Source organism: Bidens hawaiensis, unplaced genomic scaffold (assembly GCF_021521415.1).
Source record: "Bidens hawaiensis isolate Kalapana, Puna unplaced genomic scaffold, B.hawaiensis_p1.1 tig00031794_1, whole genome shotgun sequence".
NCBI lineage: Eukaryota > Viridiplantae > Streptophyta > Magnoliopsida > Asterales > Asteraceae > Bidens > Bidens hawaiensis.
The window spans coordinates 15,664-34,885 of record NW_027495377.1 but is presented as its reverse complement, the minus strand read 5'-3'; the positions used below and the strand labels follow the sequence as shown (position 1 = coordinate 34,885).

At 35.1% G+C, this 19,222-nt stretch overlaps 1 non-coding gene across 1 annotated transcript; it reads left to right on the top strand.

Moving 5' to 3' along the window:
* The first annotated feature begins 13,545 nt into the window (after positions 1-13,545).
* Positions 13,546-13,617, top strand: TRNAP-UGG (transfer RNA proline (anticodon UGG)). Its single transcript has one exon. It is a non-coding gene; the product is annotated as a tRNA-Pro (tRNA).
* The last annotated feature ends 5,605 nt before the right edge of the window (positions 13,618-19,222 follow it).

Genomic DNA, 19,222 nt, shown 5'->3' with positions numbered 1-19,222 from the left:
TTTCAAATGTTTCATCACTTGAGTTATGCCCCTTTGGCCTTTCAGATGGTGGTTCCTGTAATTTAACAAATAATAAAAATTAAATCCCTTAGTTATGTGTGTATGACTATGTATGTATATGATGCATATGTATGTATATACCAATGGTGCTTGTCCTCTAAGCCTAGGATGATCAATGAGAAACAACACAATCTATCAAATCACCATCTGGACTCTGCTTTCACATCAAACAAAAGAAATCCAATTTGTCAAACTCAATAATAAAAAAAGTCAAAATGGAAGAAAGAAGTCAAGAGTCAAACCTGAATGGTCTTGACTGAAGGTTTGTTGATCTTCTTTAAATGAGCTCTAACTCTTCTGAGCTTCCTCAACTCTTCCATTGGCTTGAATATTCTTGTTTCATTAATGGATGCAGATTCAATAACAGATACAAACAAGAACATGGTACAAACAAATGTGAGAATCATAAGAGACTTGGAAGAAAAAGAAGAGGAAGAAGAAGGAGACATGTTGTTATTGGTATTTGAGAAACAATATTTGTGTTTGGTTTTACTATGAGTTAACATGATGTTTTCTGGTTTGCAGTTGTCTGTTTGCAACTGAGATATTGTGATCAACAAGACAACAAGAGCAAGAAACAACTGGTGTGTTCCAAATTTTGGTGCATTTCTTCAAAGACAAGATTTGGTGAGTTTTTAATTCCAGTCTTCTTAATGCAGAGATTACAGATAAATACAGAACAGCACACATACACACCTCTCTCTCTCTCTCTCTAACAATATTATATATATTATTATAATACAATATGATATTTATAATATATAATATAATGAAGATTCCTTGGTGTCACACTGACACATAGAACCAGCTACATTTACATTAAAGATGTGGGGCTGTAACCCCATTCACACCCCAATAGTCAATTCTTATTTAAATTATTTGCTTATACCTTTTTCTTTTCTGTGTTAGTGTCTGTACAAAGATTTCTGGTCTCCGGACAATGTTGTTGGTGGTGAACATTAATGATATTAATAATTAGAGAAAATCACAAAAGTTGTGATTTTTCTTTTGTGAGTTATATTTATACGATTAAGTCTGCAAATAAGTAACTGGCACCATAACATACGTGAACCTTTAGTTGTGTATGCATTTTGGCTTATGTATTTGACTTTAATTCAATTAGTTATTATGGTTAAATATCATGTCGGGTATCAATTTTTCACTCACGTATCATGCGCAAATATACATTCAGCTAACAAAATTCAAAATTGCATAAAAAGGGCTTGCGTAATATATATGGTTTTTATTCTTATATCGATTGAACACGATTCTTAAGTTTGCTAGTCAAGGCATGAAGGTTACACAACTAGTACCATTTAATTTATTGTTAGTTTAAACATATAAATGGAGAGATTGTTATGTGTTGGTGGTTTTTTATATAGGTGACGATTATTCAAATATATTAGAGGTCTTTGAATCATAAGACAAATCATTGTCCATGATTGTATTGGACTATATATGTAAAGTTATTAACTTGTCAAAATATGTGAGCGTATACAGTGCCATGTCACGGCTGCAAGGGAGGGTATGCCGTATACATCCAGTTTGGTGCTCGCTTAAAGAGGGTTGAGTTTGCTTTCCCCTAATGAACTTAAAGCCACATCATCTTCGTGTCACAACATGTATTGAGGGTTTAAGACTTCTTGGTATCCTAATACGATGACTACTCCCTCCCCATACGGAAGCACCACATGTTAGTAATTTTAGTGCAATTAAGGATTAACTTGTTGATCAAGTTAATTGTAATATGAATCGAAATAAGTCGGGTGCACACTTATTTGATCTTATTATGATTTAATACACTATTGGTACTTAGGGGCGAAGCCCCTAAGTAATGGGGTTCCAAGGGAGGCATTGCCCCTTTGGCGGGGGGTCCGGGGGCAGCGCCCCTAGTAGCAGGGTCCAAGGGCGCAACACCTGGCAGGGTAGCAGTTATCATTAACCCTAGCCCTAATAGCCATCGCTTCATCATGCGATGAAACTTCATGATTCACAAAACTCTCTATCCATACTCGTTTATTCCTCTCAATCTAAGTTTTATCCGTTCAAAATATTTGGTAACCACAATTAGTTTTGATCTGAAAGTGTTTCACGACACTCAGATTTCCTAGGATGCCCGTTTTCTGCAAAAATTCCCCAACATCACAAATGGTATATGGACCAGTGACCAAGCGTTATCTTTATTTGACAAACCAGCCAACTCGAGATGTCAAAATAAAACAGTTCGAACCAAGAATGCGACTAAGAACACTTTTCTAAATCTTCTGTTGTTTCTCTTTTGTTTGCAAGTATCACCTTTGACGGGTATTGCTTGGCACTTAATTTCCTTAAGACTTTTAAACCAATTTCCCCTCAAAAGACCCACATTTTTGCAGCTGATACGTTGCTATATTACAGCAGAAAAAGATGGTCAATATAAGCTCCCAATAGAGTACTTTAATTTTAATTCATGCCCCGAGCCATGTGCTTTCACCTTTTGAATAAACAAAGATATAGGGACAAAGGGCGAAAGCAACTTATCCCATGCTCTTTATCATATTAGTCAATAATAAAACGTGGGGTTAGGTTCAAATAAGAAGTTTGATTTTTCTAAAAAGGCTAGGAAGGAGGGTATTTTTGTCTTAACACTTTATATCAAAAACCACTTACTTTAATCTCAAAACCCACTTACATTAATTTCAAAAACCCACTTACATAAAACCCAATTACATCTTCACTCATCTCCTACATTCACCACCACTCCACCGCCCACCGCCACCACACCCGTCACCCACCGCCACCACCTCGCCGGAAAAGTCCGAAAAAACACAATGGAAAACACTATGGAAAACACAATGGAAAAAAAACACTATGAAAAACAAAACACAATGATAAAAACACAATTGTATGACACAACGTAAAAAACACAATGGAAAAAACACAATGAAAAATACTATTGTATAACACAATTTGTAAAAAACCCACTATTTTTTTTAATTTTTATATTACAATATAGTACTCATATTAAAGATAAAAAGACACTCGTTATTATGTTGAATTTGTTTTTCAATAAAAACGTAGTAAAAAAAAGTTATGACATTTTAAAATGATGGAGGAATTTGGCATGTGTCTTGCATGTGGAGAGAGAAAGTCAACAAATGTGTTATTTCTTTTATGCCCTCCCCTTCTTTCACACTTGATTTCCCCCTAAAATAATCTCAACCCTCTATATTTCAAAATCAATGGACAAGATTACTTCTTATCTTTTCTAAAAAAACTATACTTCCTACAATAACTTAACCCAAAAAACGTGAGGTAACAAAATAGGAGACCAAATTCATAAATGTTACGAAATTAAAGGTGCAACTCAAATTCATTTAGTAACTAATTAACATAATATTTTTTCTACCATGAAAACCCTCTCTAGTCCTCGAAGTGCTTCTAAACAGAAAATTCACCGGCCCCACCAAAGACAAAAATAATGAAAAGTTATATTTGAATTTGAGACCTTTGTTATGAACACTCATATTTGAAGATTTGCACGCTCATTAATCACAATGTCACATCGTGCCACGATCCCAAACTCAGTACTAGAAAACCCCAATGTGCATTTAAACCGGTTGGTGTGAGAATTTAATATCTTTCAATGAATATAACAAGAGGGAAAGAAATGATTGCGATCTCCCAACTTGGAGATGAATTTAAGATCTTTTGATGTTAGTATTTTGGGTAATTTGCATTAACAGTACAATTTGGTGATGACCATGGAATTCATAAATAAGGGTGGGGAGAGAAATTTGATTTCAATGTGAAAGTTCCAACTAACACACACCCATGAGTTTTCAAATTTCAAGTACTATTTTTTTTTAAAAAAGAAAAAGAAAAGAAAATTCTTAATTTGATGCCTCAAAGATGCAATAGTACTTCAGTCAATTGTTTTAGTTAAAGGCATGCATCCTTTTTATTGTAGAATGTTTTATGGTCCCCTCGTTTTGAAATACAACTCAATAAGAGTATATATTCCTAGAGATTGAAATCAATGTGATACAGTGGAACAATGTGGTCCGTTTGTTTGCCTCCCATGGGTGTTATTAGGCTACAACCAACCACCTAATCTATCATGCGTTTAGCGTTTAATTTGTGTGTAAGATAATGAGATATGGATATTTGAAGTTGTGTTATTGGAACAACCAAAACTACAAAAATTTGGAAGAAAATGATCAATGGAGTTTGTAAGCATGTCCTATTTAGGTGGAAAGAGAAGACCAGAAGTGGTTTCTAGCTAGGTAGAATACAATAGATTTTTTTTTTTTTTTTTTTTGTGGAAAATGGCAGGAAAATGAAAATTAACAATTAAATTATAAGTTATATATTGTATTTCTAGACAAAGGAACTACTAGGGACACCAAAGGGTGTGAAGCACTTCTTGCACGGGACAAGGGCGGCGGGTGCTTATAGATGGCATACTTTGCCCTTCGCGCAATCGTATCACCGCCAGTGACCAGCCACCGAGCTTCTGCCCAATACCAGTTGGTGATGCTTGGTCAATGGAAAGTTGCCATGCCATTTGTGGCTACGGCTTAGCTTAGCGGCGACTGAGCTGGCTGGGTGCATGTCGCGATTCCCACTGATGGGTAGGTTAATCACCATTTCCACCGCTCAACCATTAGCAACCTCCGATGTGGTTACCACTATTTGGACTCGGCTAAACTTCCCCATAAGCCCCACCATCAGGGCTCTTTTACAAGAATGCATGGCGCCGGATAGGTACATAGGCCATCACATTCTTAATCAAGACTACTGCCTTGGGTGCATTTCCCACTACTCAACATGAATTGTTTCTACTCTAGCCATGAATAAATTGAGAGTTTCGATTTAACTACATAAATTCAATTAAAATTGGTTAAATCCTGTTTATTACAACATTAAATCTTGTTTATTACACTATTAAATGAGTTGTTTCGATTTCTAATGTATGATTATGTAATAACAAGATGGTACATTATTGAGTTATATTATTTATCCAAAAATACATACATTTTTCACATAAACAAATTAAACACTTCTTCCAATTTTCATTCCACCACAAATTTTGTCTTTTTCCACATATACTGAAACTCCAAAAGCTCGATGCTATCACATGTGTGAGAGTCATTTCCGACAATACATATATTGTTTTGGTTATACCGTGGGAGACAGACGTGAACGTCTAAGAGGCACAAAGGTTGTTTTAAGGGAAATGTGTTGAATGCATGCCTCAACCTCTGCTAACGTCTTAATTGTTCAAGTGTTATAGCCAATAACAAAGCCGAATACACCACTCCTAGAATGTGTTGGGTTGGATCATTTTACGATTTAGTATTGTTCATTCACTTCTAGTAATTTGCTTGTTTTTTTTTTGATATTAATATACTAGTTTATTTTCCACAAATAACGAGAGTACCGATATTATTATCTTATTAAGGCGACTCACTTTCTTACATAGATCGAGTTAGTTGTTGCCAAATTCAGTATATTTTGGTTCAAGATTAGTAGTGGCGGCCTGGCGGATACAACAAATTAGGAGGAGAGTGAAACCCTCGTAGGCCCAAGATTCGTTTTGAAAAACTTTAGTGACCTAACTCACATCGTAAAAAGGAAAAGCGAGAGGGTGTGCCTATTTTTGACCTTTGCCACTTTCATTTTTGTGTTTAAAAAAACTGTACTTAGAGGTTAAACCAAGATTTCGTAGAAAGCGATCATATCGGACTGTGAAAAATCGAGCAGGGGTGTTTGGTTTTACTGCATAAAATACATAATAGTTGGTACAAAATTCATTTGATTCCATCACTTCCACATTAACATGTATATTTGCTCTTTAGCTTTATAACTTGGCATCATGTGGTTAGAGTTGTAGATTGTTTAAATCCTTGACTCGGCCGAGGTATTTAAATCCTTGGAGACGGCCCTGAATAAGATGCTATTTATTTTGATGCTAGAAAACTGTGTCCGGGATAACCGTTTCTTGGAATGCGTCCAACGGCCAAAGCCAAAATGGCTGCTACCTTAAAATCATCGAATATATTCTTCCTACATGGGTTTCTCCGAAATCCATTTCATTCAAATGCAGATCTCAATTTCGTGTTCGATCCAACAATGGCTGTCAAAATTTCTTCTTCATTCCAATCCAGATTAACTCATCAGGTGTGGTTCTTTAAATTGCTATACTAAGTTTACTGCTGCTCACATTTACGTGTTGCTAATTTCCCATGGCTATTATTATTAGTATTATTATTTCTTTTTTCGGTTTGTAATTCATCAACTAATTTATATTCTCAGGTCAGATTACCATCAGGATTATATGATTGCAGACGACTGCAAATCGAAGGTGTGGTTATAACTCATAAAATTAAAATTTAAAAAATGAAATTAAACAATGATCCAAGATTATGTTAGTTATAACTTGTAACCCAAAATGTTGTTTCGTTAGTTTTTAAGTAGCTTTAACAAAGTAGTTTAGTCGGTTGTATGCATATATGGTCCCCACGCATTTGGCCCATTTCCTTTTAGCTAAAACTAGGGGACAAACGGGCCGAACCTAACTCATTTCCAGCTCTATATCCAAAGCTTGAGCCTGGCTCGCCAAAAAGTTTTCAAGCTCGAGCTGGGCCCATTTATTATCTCGTAAACATATACTTTTTTTTATTTATATACATATGCCTATTTTTATATATACTTATAAATATATAATAATATATCTTATTTATTTTATCTTACTTATATATACAATTATTTTTTTATGTAATATATATTTATCATACTATAAAAGAGTTATTGTAAGGCTCGCAAGCTCAACCGAGCATGTTATATGAAACTTCGGCCCGCTTATCAAGCCAAAAAAACTTTTAGGCTCCAACTAATTTAAGCTAGGCTCGAATTGAGCTTTTAACGAGTTGAAAACTCAAATAACTCATGAGCGGCTTGGTTGGTTTACACCCCCAGCTAAAACATTTAATTTAACACATTCGGCCCGTTTGGATGGGTAACTGCCACATCTACTTTGTGTATGCATAACCGATAATTACAAGTTTTGATTATTATGTTTGTACAGTTAATACAAGATATTCCTTACATGGAAGATTGAACACAAACCAAAGGTTTCAAAACACACAACATATATTCTTTGCATCTATTAAGGATTTATTCTCAGAAGGTGATGATGATGATGATCATCATCATAATGTGGCATCTAAAACATGTGGACCTGTCGAATTTACTAGAGGAAGGCCCAGTATTATATCGTTTTATAATCAACCTAACAAGAAAGAATCCGACGCAGTTGTATCTGCAATCACAACTACCAGCCAACCCAATCGTTTTTGGTTTGTGGGTCCCGCTGTTCTTGTAGCCTCGTTCGTTTTCCCGTCACTTTATACACGAAAGATTCTTTCGATTGTTTTTGAGGACTCTCTATTGACAGGTATAACTTATGAGCAACAGTTAATGGGCTGGTTGAGTAACGAGTCAAATTGGGCTTGTTAGGTAATGGGTCAAAATGGGCTGCTTGTTGGGTAATTCGGTCAACCTATATGACCCGTTCCCTTTTTAGTTGACTATTTTCAGGTGGCCCGTTTCCATTTAGTTAAGTTTTTGTGTTGGCCCGTTTGGATAAAGCATAGGTTATTCCAGCATTTTCTTTTTATTTTACTCATTTGACCCATTTTAGATAAATATGATCCAAGTCAGCCCATTTAAGTAAATGGATAAAAAAATTAACACCTCTTAAGATTTAAGCCCATTTGATTTTTTTTTTTTTGTCTTGTGTTATTATTTATAGATTATCTTATATTATTCTTCAAAGAAGCTCTTTTCTACTGTGGGGTAGTAATGTTCCTTTTCATTGTAGACTATTTGCACGGGCCTAATGGGCCCATTAATGCTAAAAACAGCCTGATCCCATCTCCTCAGTTAGTTCATCGGGTCACGTGTGTGGCTGCATTGGTGTTTAGTATCATGATGATTCCAACGGTCACAATGGGCTTGGTTGTGCCATGGCCCGGCCCATTAGCTTCTGCGACACCACATAATTTAGCTACAAATGCTTCATTGGGTATGCTTTTGAATGTTGTTCAATGTCTAGGATTCATTTGCATCTGGTCTCTTTCAAATTATCTTGTGCGGATTTTACCATCAATGACTTCGATCGTCAACTTCATGATGCCGCACACAATCAAAGACAAATCATGGCAGGCCCATGTACGGTCTATCATAATCTTATTATTAAGTGGTTTGGTATAAAATGTAAGGATAGTTGTATGAACAAGTTACTACATTATCTGTATATATGTAGAAATTACTAATATTTAAAACATGATGTGACATAACGGACAGTGGTGTAACAATAAATCAAATGACTAAGTTGCCCCTTAGATAGGGAAAAACCATACTCAAACTAGGCATTGCATCTATGTTGTCTCATTTAAGTCTATTATAAGAGTTTTACTATGTTACTATGTAGCATATAATCTTGCTAATTAAAAGTTGGATTTTTTAATTTGCACCCTCTATCTTCTCATTTTTACCTTCAATAACATTAATAAAACTAAACTCTGTTTGTCTAAGCGTTTGTACGTTTAAATTTAGTTTTTCCCCTTTGACTTCCTTCCACTAGGTTAACATGTAATATGGGCTGATATAATCAAAATGTATTCGAATGCTTAAAAACTACTAAAACAGTTTATTGGAAGAATTTTAGATTCCTGATATAGTTATCTAATTATATTTGACCTGATATAGTCGTCGATTGATAAATACAAACAAACTATGTTCGTGTTTGTTTGGCTTGTTTACAGGCAGTACCTTTGTTCAAACTTGGGTGTGAGTTAACTATTTTATGGTCAAACAAGACATTATTGATAAAACATAATAGAGGAAAGTGAATACGGTGCTGTTAGCCGCCTAACCTTACACGAAAAACCCACCAAAACTACGTAGTTTTGATTAAAACTTAAATAATTCATGTTTAACAAATCCCTAAAAACACTGAAATACCTAAATCAAGTATACACTTTAAAAAAAATCAAATTCTGTATCTTCCTTCGTCCCTGTACTATGTTTAACAAAAAAAAAAAAAACCTGAAATACTTAGCCTAATAGATGAGATATGCAAATTGGTTATTCCATAAAAATGAAATTGGGGAGGACAGAAACCAATTAATTAATTGATTTAGGATTAAAGAATTTACGATGAATCAATTGATAGTTCTTTTTAGGTTTTGGTGTTTTTTTACTTTTTTATGTACTTCAGTTTTTTTTAGAGATTTGTTAAATATGAATTACTTAAGTTTTAATCAAAACTACGTAGTTTTGGTGTGATTTCCGTGTAAGGTTAGACGGTTAACAGCACCGTATTTACTTTTCCCAACATAATAACCATGAGCTAGCTAGCAAGAGTATTATGCTAAATCTCTCTTCCTAGATTTTAGGAAGGCATCATTGCTATTTGTTGGAGTTGGGTCTTTTGGAGCATTCCCAGTCTATTCCTTATAAATATGTGAAAGAAATATGTAAATTATATGGAATGACTATGAATAGTTGTGAGTAAAGAAGAGAAAAAATGTTATACGGGAAAGTTAAATTTGGGGTTTCATTGTTTATACTATATAATTTTTAATATTTTCTGAAAGTGATTGTGAGTAAAGAAAAGAGAAAATCTACCTATTCTAATAAAGTAAAATAACTATGGACACTAGTCAGTTTGTGGTTAAATCTCATAATTTTTTCCCTTCAAACTAATAATTATGTCATAAATCAATAATTATTTTTTTTTACGCTCCATTTATATAATATCTATAACATGATTAAATTATTCACTTTCCTTTAAACTCTATTTTATTATATATATTATACATTTTTATAAAAATAAATATTCTTATAAATTATAAACATATGCTTTAAATCTATCTATTTATTTTTTCAGTTAATTTACTAAACTATATATATGTTAAAATGTATAATATATACCATTCACTTTCATCTATAATAAACTTTATCATAGTCAGTTTCTCGGTTTTTTTATGATTGTTTCAGGTTTTTTGTGGGACTTAAATTTGATTGTTACGGGTCAAAAGCTGGTAAATAAATTGTGTGGTACAAGTTAATTACATTTGGCTTAAAATTTGTTACGGGTCAAAAATGGGTAATATGAGTATTTTTAAAAGTTTGAAAATGCAAGTAAATTTATCATCAAATTTGTTACGGGTTCAAAGTTTTGACTTGAAAATGTCAAAAATATTAAAGTTAGAATTTAAACGCAATTTAGGTTTAGAATTTATTTTCAATGACATTTTTGAAAATAATGAAAAGATTTTGGATTTGGCTAATTGACTATTTTTCCCACAACTATTAAAATTTAAGAAAAGACAGCGAACATTTTCGACATGCTACTGGTTAAATTCGAGATTTTCTTAAACACGATATCTTATCTAGTATATCATTTTATTTTCTTATTTTTAATTTTGAACTTGAATATGCATCCTCCTTCATACTAGACTATATAGTTTAGATTCCATTCCATTCCATGTGACATAAATTAATTGTTAATAAACTACTATATAAATTGATAAAAAGGTCTCAAAGAGGGGAAATAAATACAAAAGGTGTGGCTAGTTGTGGAAATTAAGGAGTCTATAGCTACACAAATTTATAGAATTTCAAAGAATTTATTTCGTTGATACTTGATAGTGAAGGATCATATTGAATTCATTTTAATCAATAATCATTGATTCAAACGCGAGTGTTAGCTATAACACAAAACCTAATCAATTAATAAGTGTCAACTATTATATGGATAAACAACCCTTAACAAAATCAAAGACACACGGATCATTGATTACACTGGAAATTCATACATATAACTACTTAAATTTTATAATCAATCTAAACTAATCATCACCGTATTGAGAGTTGGGTGTCTTAGACGAGCTCCTAAATTCGTTATCCATAATTATAGTTGTAGTGAAACCACTTGTCTTTATCTAGTTGCTTCAAATATGAGTCTTAATATTCTTGGATAAGTCCATATCAAATCTCATGATTAGTGATTTACATGTTTTGGAAGTTTTCTTAAATCCTATAAAACATCTGGGGTTTAATTTTCACCGTTAATTATATACTACAATGTTTCTAGGAGAGGTTTGTTTTCGGCATGTTAAATTGTCAACATAAAAAGATTTTATTCTTAAGGGTTTACGGTATACATGGAATTTTCATATATCTCCTAAAACTTTGTATAATATTATATTTACCCCCAAAAAAATTATAATATAAAATACACCTCATTTTGAACACACGTTTTTGGTACTTCTAGATACATGTTGCGTCGGGTTCACTTGGAAACTTTTAGGTTCATTTTTTATTTGCCCCAAAAAAGTTACAATATAAAATACACCTCATTTTCAAAACACGTTGTTACTACGTCTAGGCACATGTTGGGCCGGGTTGCGCTAAAAACTTTTTAGTTCATTTTTTACCAAAAAAAAATATGTTAGTTTGTTACAATAATAATCGATTTTTTTTAATAATTAAATGGTTTAGGAGACTAAAAAGTTAAAAGATTTACTCTTGGTGACTTTCAACTTCTTTTTTTAACCCATTTGACTAGTTTCCATCTAAGCTAAAGTATTTGAATCCCCCCTATGAATAACCACCCAAATCTGCACATTCTTAAGTGAGATTGTCATTTCAGAACTTGGCTTCATTTTTAACTGCTGTTCGCTATTAGCCATATATTCATAACCTAAACCAACCCGTTCATAATATAATGTTTTTGCATTTGGGTATAAGCCGGGCTTTGGAAATGGCATCCAATTTGGCGAATCAATCGCATATTTTTTTTTAAAAGTAAAGGAATTGGTTAAGAGGTGGCCTTGGCTAATAATTCATTTTGTTTGACATCATATTTATTTTCGTGGTAATTTTAAATTTAGAATTACCAGTTAACTGATCATTTTGTGTTCTTTAGGTATCATTGGACAACATTACTCTCTTCTCAATCGTGACAATTATGTCTTTTTTCTTGTTTACCCGTGTTGCATTAATGACATATCACGTATAGATTTGTTATATCTATTAGAGGTTGAAGTGGGCCGGGTCACTATTTAGTAGGGGTTCAAAAGGGCCAGGCCAGGTTGGGTTTACCAGAAACCTTATCTAAAAACATATATTTGACTTGCCATTTTCTTACAATAAAAATGTAAATTTCTGGACGAAAAGTGGGCCAGATCCGCCAGACCCAAACCAAATGAGCAGGATGACGCTTTTGACCCTAACATGACTTGGTTACACAGATTGCTGGTGTGTTTTTATTAGGGGTGCAAACGAGCCGAGCTGCTCGTGAGCTACTCGAGATCGGCTCGTTAAAAAGCTCGATCGAGCCGAGCTTAATCGAGCCTGAGCCCGAGCTCGAGCCTAAAAGTAAGCTCGTTTAATAATCGAGCCCGAGCTTCACTTATCGAGCTCGAGCCGGCTCTCGAGCTTAAACGAGCCTGACATTTATATAATTTTTAAAAAATATATTCAATAATAATTAATTAATATATATAATGTTATAAAAAATAAATAAAAATAACTAAATAATATATATTTTTTATACATAAAATTATAATAGAAAAAAATATATAAAAATAATTATAAAATTGTATAAAAAATAATTGATAAATAATAAACGAGCCGAGCCCGAGCCGAGCTCGAGCTTGAGAATCAACTCACGAGCTCGAGCTTGAGCTTTGAAAATAAAGCTCGAAACGAGCCGAGCTCGAGCTCGAGCTCTGTGTAAGTTAAACGAGCTGAGCTCGAGCCTAGTCGAGCTCGGGCTCGGATCGACTCGTTTGCACCCCTAGTTTTTATGCTCACAGGTGAATCGCATCAAGCCCAAAACTACATGAAATCATCTTAATTCTCAACGATTATTTTTAAGGTTAGACCAAACAAGTTATATTTTGTCAAACAACTTAAATCAAATCCGTATTTTGTTTCACAAATATGATCCAATCTATAATACAGACATACAACATTAACCTATATACCACATGAACCATATGCATAATTTAGTCTAATAATCGGTTTATATAATATTAAATAATGTACGTCTTTACAATGCTTATATGGATAACAATTTTTCATCCAAATATCCTGTGTTCATTTAGTGACTCAAATGAAATCTAGACTAAATTATGCATAAGGTTCAGGTGGTATATATGGTTCACGATTTTCACACTTTTTACTTCGACACTAAAATAAACGTCGCCGCCACCATCACCATATGTGCTTTCTGATCTGTTGGTCACCTGCACCCGAGAGGAGGTGATTGTATATTACTAATCTTCTTTACGGTTTGAGTGACCCATCAGACCATCAGTATCAAGGTATTAGCAAGTCTGACATTTGGTTTAGTGGTATGATTCTCCTTGTGCGTTGTACTTTCAAGTATTGATATATCATGATTAGGTTGTGATCTGAATATTCGTCGGGCATTTGGTCTAGTGGTATGATTCTCGCTTTGGGTGCGAGAGGTCCCGAGTTCGATTCTCGGAATGCCCCTTTTGTACTTTGTTTTTAACCACAATATATTGTTACGAAACTGGGGTCATTTTAATGTAAAGTAAATCAGCATACTATTTATGAAAAACATTTTTTTTATTAGAAAGTATTCTGGATCAACTTGACATTTTCTACATGTACAAAAGCTACTCGTTTTACTCGATATCTCTATACCAAATGACCTAAATTTGGTAATTTTGATATTAATCTATAATTAAAAAACTGGAGGCCCAAGACATCAATTTACTTTTTAATAATCAGGTCGTCTCTGATACATGCATGAATTAAATATAAAAATGACCAATTTTATTCTATAACATTTTTTTTCACTAAAATAGTTAAGTATTTTATTTAAAATTATTTCCTTTAAAATAGGAGAATATATAAAAGTTGATAGTAGCTATTTTTGAACTTTCTAGTTGATATCTATATACCCTCCATCTTTTGTTTTGTAAGAATTTTTTTTTTTTAGCATTGCTTGAAACCCCAATACTCGAGTGAGTTTTTTAAGGTGGGATGTTAACCCTCAATACTCGAGTGAGTCTTCTTGAGACGGGATATCAACCGTTCATACTGATTTTGACGTACCAAGCCTTAGTCACAGAAACCCATCATCATGGGAAAACCCTCGAGCCAAGTTTCAAACCTAAGACCTTTATATCTCAATCTTTAACCATCACCTCATGTCATTGGACCAGAAAGCCGACTGCATCATAAAAAATAATACCCGATTTGAGTCTTTTTAAAACAAGATGTCAACCGTTCATAATGATTTTGACGTTCTAGGCCTGACTCATGGAAACCCATCGCTGTGAGAAAACCCTCGTCAAATTTCAAATCTAAGACTTTTAAATCTCAAACTTTAACCATCATCTCATCTTATTGGATTAAAACACCAACTTGATCATAAAAATAATTCTCGTGAAATAAAAATATTCTAGAAACATTAAATCCATTGCAACCCCAAAAAGAGGAGCCAGCTATTGCTATATCAAATACTAAAATAGAGTCAAACTTTATCAAAAGTTCGTAAATAAATTCGACCACATTCAACATAAAATCTATTTAATCACAAATTTGATAAGAAATGATTTTAAATTCAATTTTAACTACCCACATGCACCGGCATCATCCAAGCAAATGGACAAACGTTACAAACCGCTTCAAGCCTTAAAATGTTGAGTCTTGAGAGTAGGATGAGCAAAACATCTACTCATATTGATTCGGTATCGGTATCGCTAATAAATTGGTATCGGTATCGGTATCAAATTGGTATTGATTCGATACGTAGGTAGCAAATCGGTGTTATGTTTTCGGTTCTGATATCGAGATGGTTCCAGGTGCCGATAGGGTATCGGTATCAAATTGGTATTGATTCAATATCAGTATCGTATCGTACTAAACCGAACCTTTTGGTCGTCGGTACCGTACCAAAATTTAAAAAAAAATCGATACTAATACCAATACCCGCTCATCTTTAGTTGAGAGTATACGTTTCTTATTATCCATTTTAACTGTTCGAGTTATTTAATGTTCTATGTTTGATATTAATTTTTTTTTAATGGCAATCACATACCCTTTAACTTTATTAGTAAACTATATTTTTTTTACCGCTAGGAGACCTGAGCCCTCTCCCATAACAACAAAATCTTATTAACCAGTTTGATACCGCTTTGTCAAATGGCATTTGGTAATTTTACATTAATAATAATAATATATAATGTATGAGTTAAAAACCTTTTAAATTTCAAGAGGTATAATCACTACCGCATAAAGTATAAGCACTAATGTATACAATTTTGAAAATTTAGGGGGTAATATAGTATTTTGGGCACTATGTACGGTTAAGATTATTAGTTTAGAAAGTTATAAATATGATCCTTCAACTTCAACAAAATTTTGTTAATTTATAAAACAGTTACATATAAACCTTTTATCTTTACCTATTTATTTGACAAGTCATTCAAATTTTTGTTTATTCTATATCTTTTTAAATAGTGGCCTCTCATGCGTTTAACCCGTTTTAGGTTTTTCACTGGCGTGGAGCTAATAAACGGGTTATACTACTCATTAGAGATGGCCAAAAAAACCGGTTGGGGAACCGGTTTACCGGTTTAAACCGGAAACCGGTTTTTTACGAAAACCGGTTTTTTAAAAACCGGCTTGACCGGTTTACAAACCACCGGTTCGTCTTTCGGTTACAAGTTCTAGATCCAAAACCGGTTAATGGAAAAACCGGTTTTTTTTATTAACCGGTTATGGAAAAACCGGTTAACCGGTTTATAAAAAAACCGGTTTTTGACCGTTGTGGAAAAACCGGTTAACCGGTTTCTCCATAACCGGTTAACCGGTTAAAAACCGGTTTTTGAACGTTGTATAACGGCTATATGCCCGTTTTTTTTGTTTTTGGACCGTTTTTTTTTTTTTTTTACCATTTTACCCCCACAAACATCTATATATAGTTTAGGTTGGGTATTGGTTAGATCACACTCGATTATACAACTCCAAACGCTCTAAACGTTTATTTCATACGCAATTATTTTGTTATCTCACGCTCAATTATACCACATTACCACTCCATACGCTCTTATTTCGTAGTCGTTTATTTCATACTCGAGTATACCACTCTTATTTCGTAGTCGATTATCATGGCCTCCCAAAGTGCTGCTTCATCCGTCATCCCCACGAAACGAAACCATGATGTTTGGCAACATTTCGACCTATGCGTGTGACACCCGGTAAATTCCCAATCCCTTAAAACAACCTAAATATTAGGTAATTTTGTTATGTGCGCCCTGCGCGAGCTCGCCATGTTAATCAGCGCGTGCATTTTGTTATGTGCGCCCTGCGCGAGCGCGCCATGTTAATCAGCGCGTGCATTTTGTTATGTGCGCCCTGCGCGAGCGCGCTAAGTTAGAATCGGCGCGGGTATTTGTTATGAGCACCCTGCGCGAGCGCACCATGTTAAGAACCTGCGTGGGCATATGTTATCTGCGCCATGCGCGAGTGTATTGGTTTTATGTTTCTATAACTTAATGTTGTCTAAGGGTTGACCGTCTCGCATGATGCTAAGGCGGGTGCATCCCAAATCGTTTATGCGCGTGCGGAAGGGGAACTAACCTTCCCGCATGGCGGGAACATTGAGAACTAGTTTGTCTGAAGCTCCAAGATGGAATTGACTTCAACATGACTGATCACTATGTTGAAATACCAAGACCACCTGGAGAATCTACAAATGAAACTCAAATGTCCCTGACTGCGAGAAGGTCACGCACCTACCCGCAGCAAAGAAATGTCCTTCACGTAGAAAGCTATGCGCACAAAGTAATACGCGCAGAACACTTAGTCTATTCTCCAGTTGTAAGGAGATTACTCCCGCCCAAAAAGAAACGGTAGCGTGTTTCAGAGATTTTCCACTGTACACTGACAAAGTACCTGAAAAAGCACACTGTAACATGAAAAGTCAACTGTCAGCCACCCTACTCCCACCAACCACAGACCTGCATGTCCTGTCCAAATCAAATCAAAATCTTTTATCCACTACTCCACTCTTAAATAAATAATAATAATTTCCATACTTTATCATCATTACACCTAGATATGAAGAGATTACAATCCCCTAAAGCAAGGGATTGTGTTTCCTTGAGTTTGCCTATAATTATGTAACCTAAATTATCACCCAAAACACACTTCAAACTTCTCTCTTAAGAACTGCAACTTGCACTAATCATCTCCCAAGCATCCGTTGTTTTCGTTTCCGATCCTGTTACCAGGTAAGCCAAGAATATAACCTTGAGATCTGCTTTCCAACCCTTATATTCTCCTAATTCTTGATCTTAATATATATACTTCTTGTTATTTAATCGCATTCTAGACCTTCAATTCCGAGGCCAACACCAAGAAAACCCGAATCTCGATTAATCCCTTAACAAGAACCACAGGTGAGTCTCACAGCCCCTATTCTCGCTGTTTTCACTGTTTTTAAACTGTTTTCGGGGCGAGGGACACGTACTTAAATAATGTTTTATCATGGTATACTTACAAGCTATGCAAGCGATTATGTGTTTAAATTATATTTCATGATGAGCAATGCGAACGGTTATCTAAGGTTTTCGATGTATGTGCGCTAGAACTCGAGTAAGTGATCACTTTACCATTGGAACTCTAAGGGTAGGGACTGCTGGTTTGATCCACCCACTCGTAGGGGTCGCACCTCTTTGCATGGACGAGTGCCTAGTATGGTCATGGGGCAGTACTATGGGTTTGAGCCCGCTCGTAGGGGTCGCGCCTCTTTGCATGGACGAGCGCCTTGTTTTCCGGCACAACGTCTGCGCGTAACCCGCGGGACGGAATTATTGATTAGCTCGTAGGGGCAGCGCCTCTTTGCATAGACGAGCACGGTTTTTCAGAAATGTCCACGCGTAAACCGCGGGACGGCATTATATTATTTAGCTCGTAGTGGCAGCGCCACTTTGCATGGACGAGCACACTTCCAGTAATGATCGCGCGTAGCCCGCGGAACGACTTTTATCAGAAATATGTGTCAGATCTATGTTTTCATACGGATTATCAAGTATATGTTTAGACATGAAATCAGAAATGTGTTTCAATATGATTTTATCAAGACTATGATGCAATGCGATTTATCAAGTTACTAAAACTTGTGAACTCACTCAGTTTATACTGATTCAAATGTTTTTACGTGTCTTTCAGGAGATAACTAGGTAGCGCATGGAGTCACACTTAGAGCACCTCACGCTGAACATCTAAAACTAGCTTTTTGGAAGATTTTAGTTATATCCCTTCGATGCGCGTGGTTGTTCCCGCCGCGCAAGGGGATAGGGCGTGGAAATCTTCAACAGTTTTATACTTGGATGTTTTTATGTAATTTTTAAACAATGTAATGTATTTGTATTAAACATTTCATGCGCAATGAAAATCTTACTATGAATGTTTGCAATGGCCCGTGCTTAATTATCAATCCCCACTCGCGCGCGCCCGGCTGTTTCCGCCGCTCAGGGCCGGGTGTGACAATGCGAAATGTCTAACGGTAGCCAAAAAGCTCGATGCAAACATTGTTTGAAGTTTTATGGCAAAGATGCAAACTCCACTTTAAAAGCGCATGTACAAAGGCCCTTTTGCAAGGCGTTGAAGGACGAATCGGGAAGTAGTTCGCAGCCGGAGATGACGAATCAAGGAGCGGTGTTTACGTACGACGTTGAAGCGGTACGTCAACAGTTTTCAAACTTTGTGATTCAACAAACACTTCCTTTCAACCACTTCGACAACCCTCAATTCACGGAGATGATGCAAAACTATGTTCAACCACGCTACCAACACGTAAGTCGTTCGACCCTTAGAAGAGATTGTCTTAAAGCATGGAAAAACGCTAAATCCGAACTAATTTCATACTTTTCAAACTTACAAACTGGTGTAAACTTAACAACGGATGTGTGGTCGGTACCTCATGGTTCGCCCGACTCATACATTTGTGTGACGGCTCATTGGGTTGACCCCGAGTCGTGGCAAATGATGAAACGAACCGTTGCGTTTCAATTGTTTGATTACCCGCACACGGGTAGAAATATTTTTCAAATCTTGGATA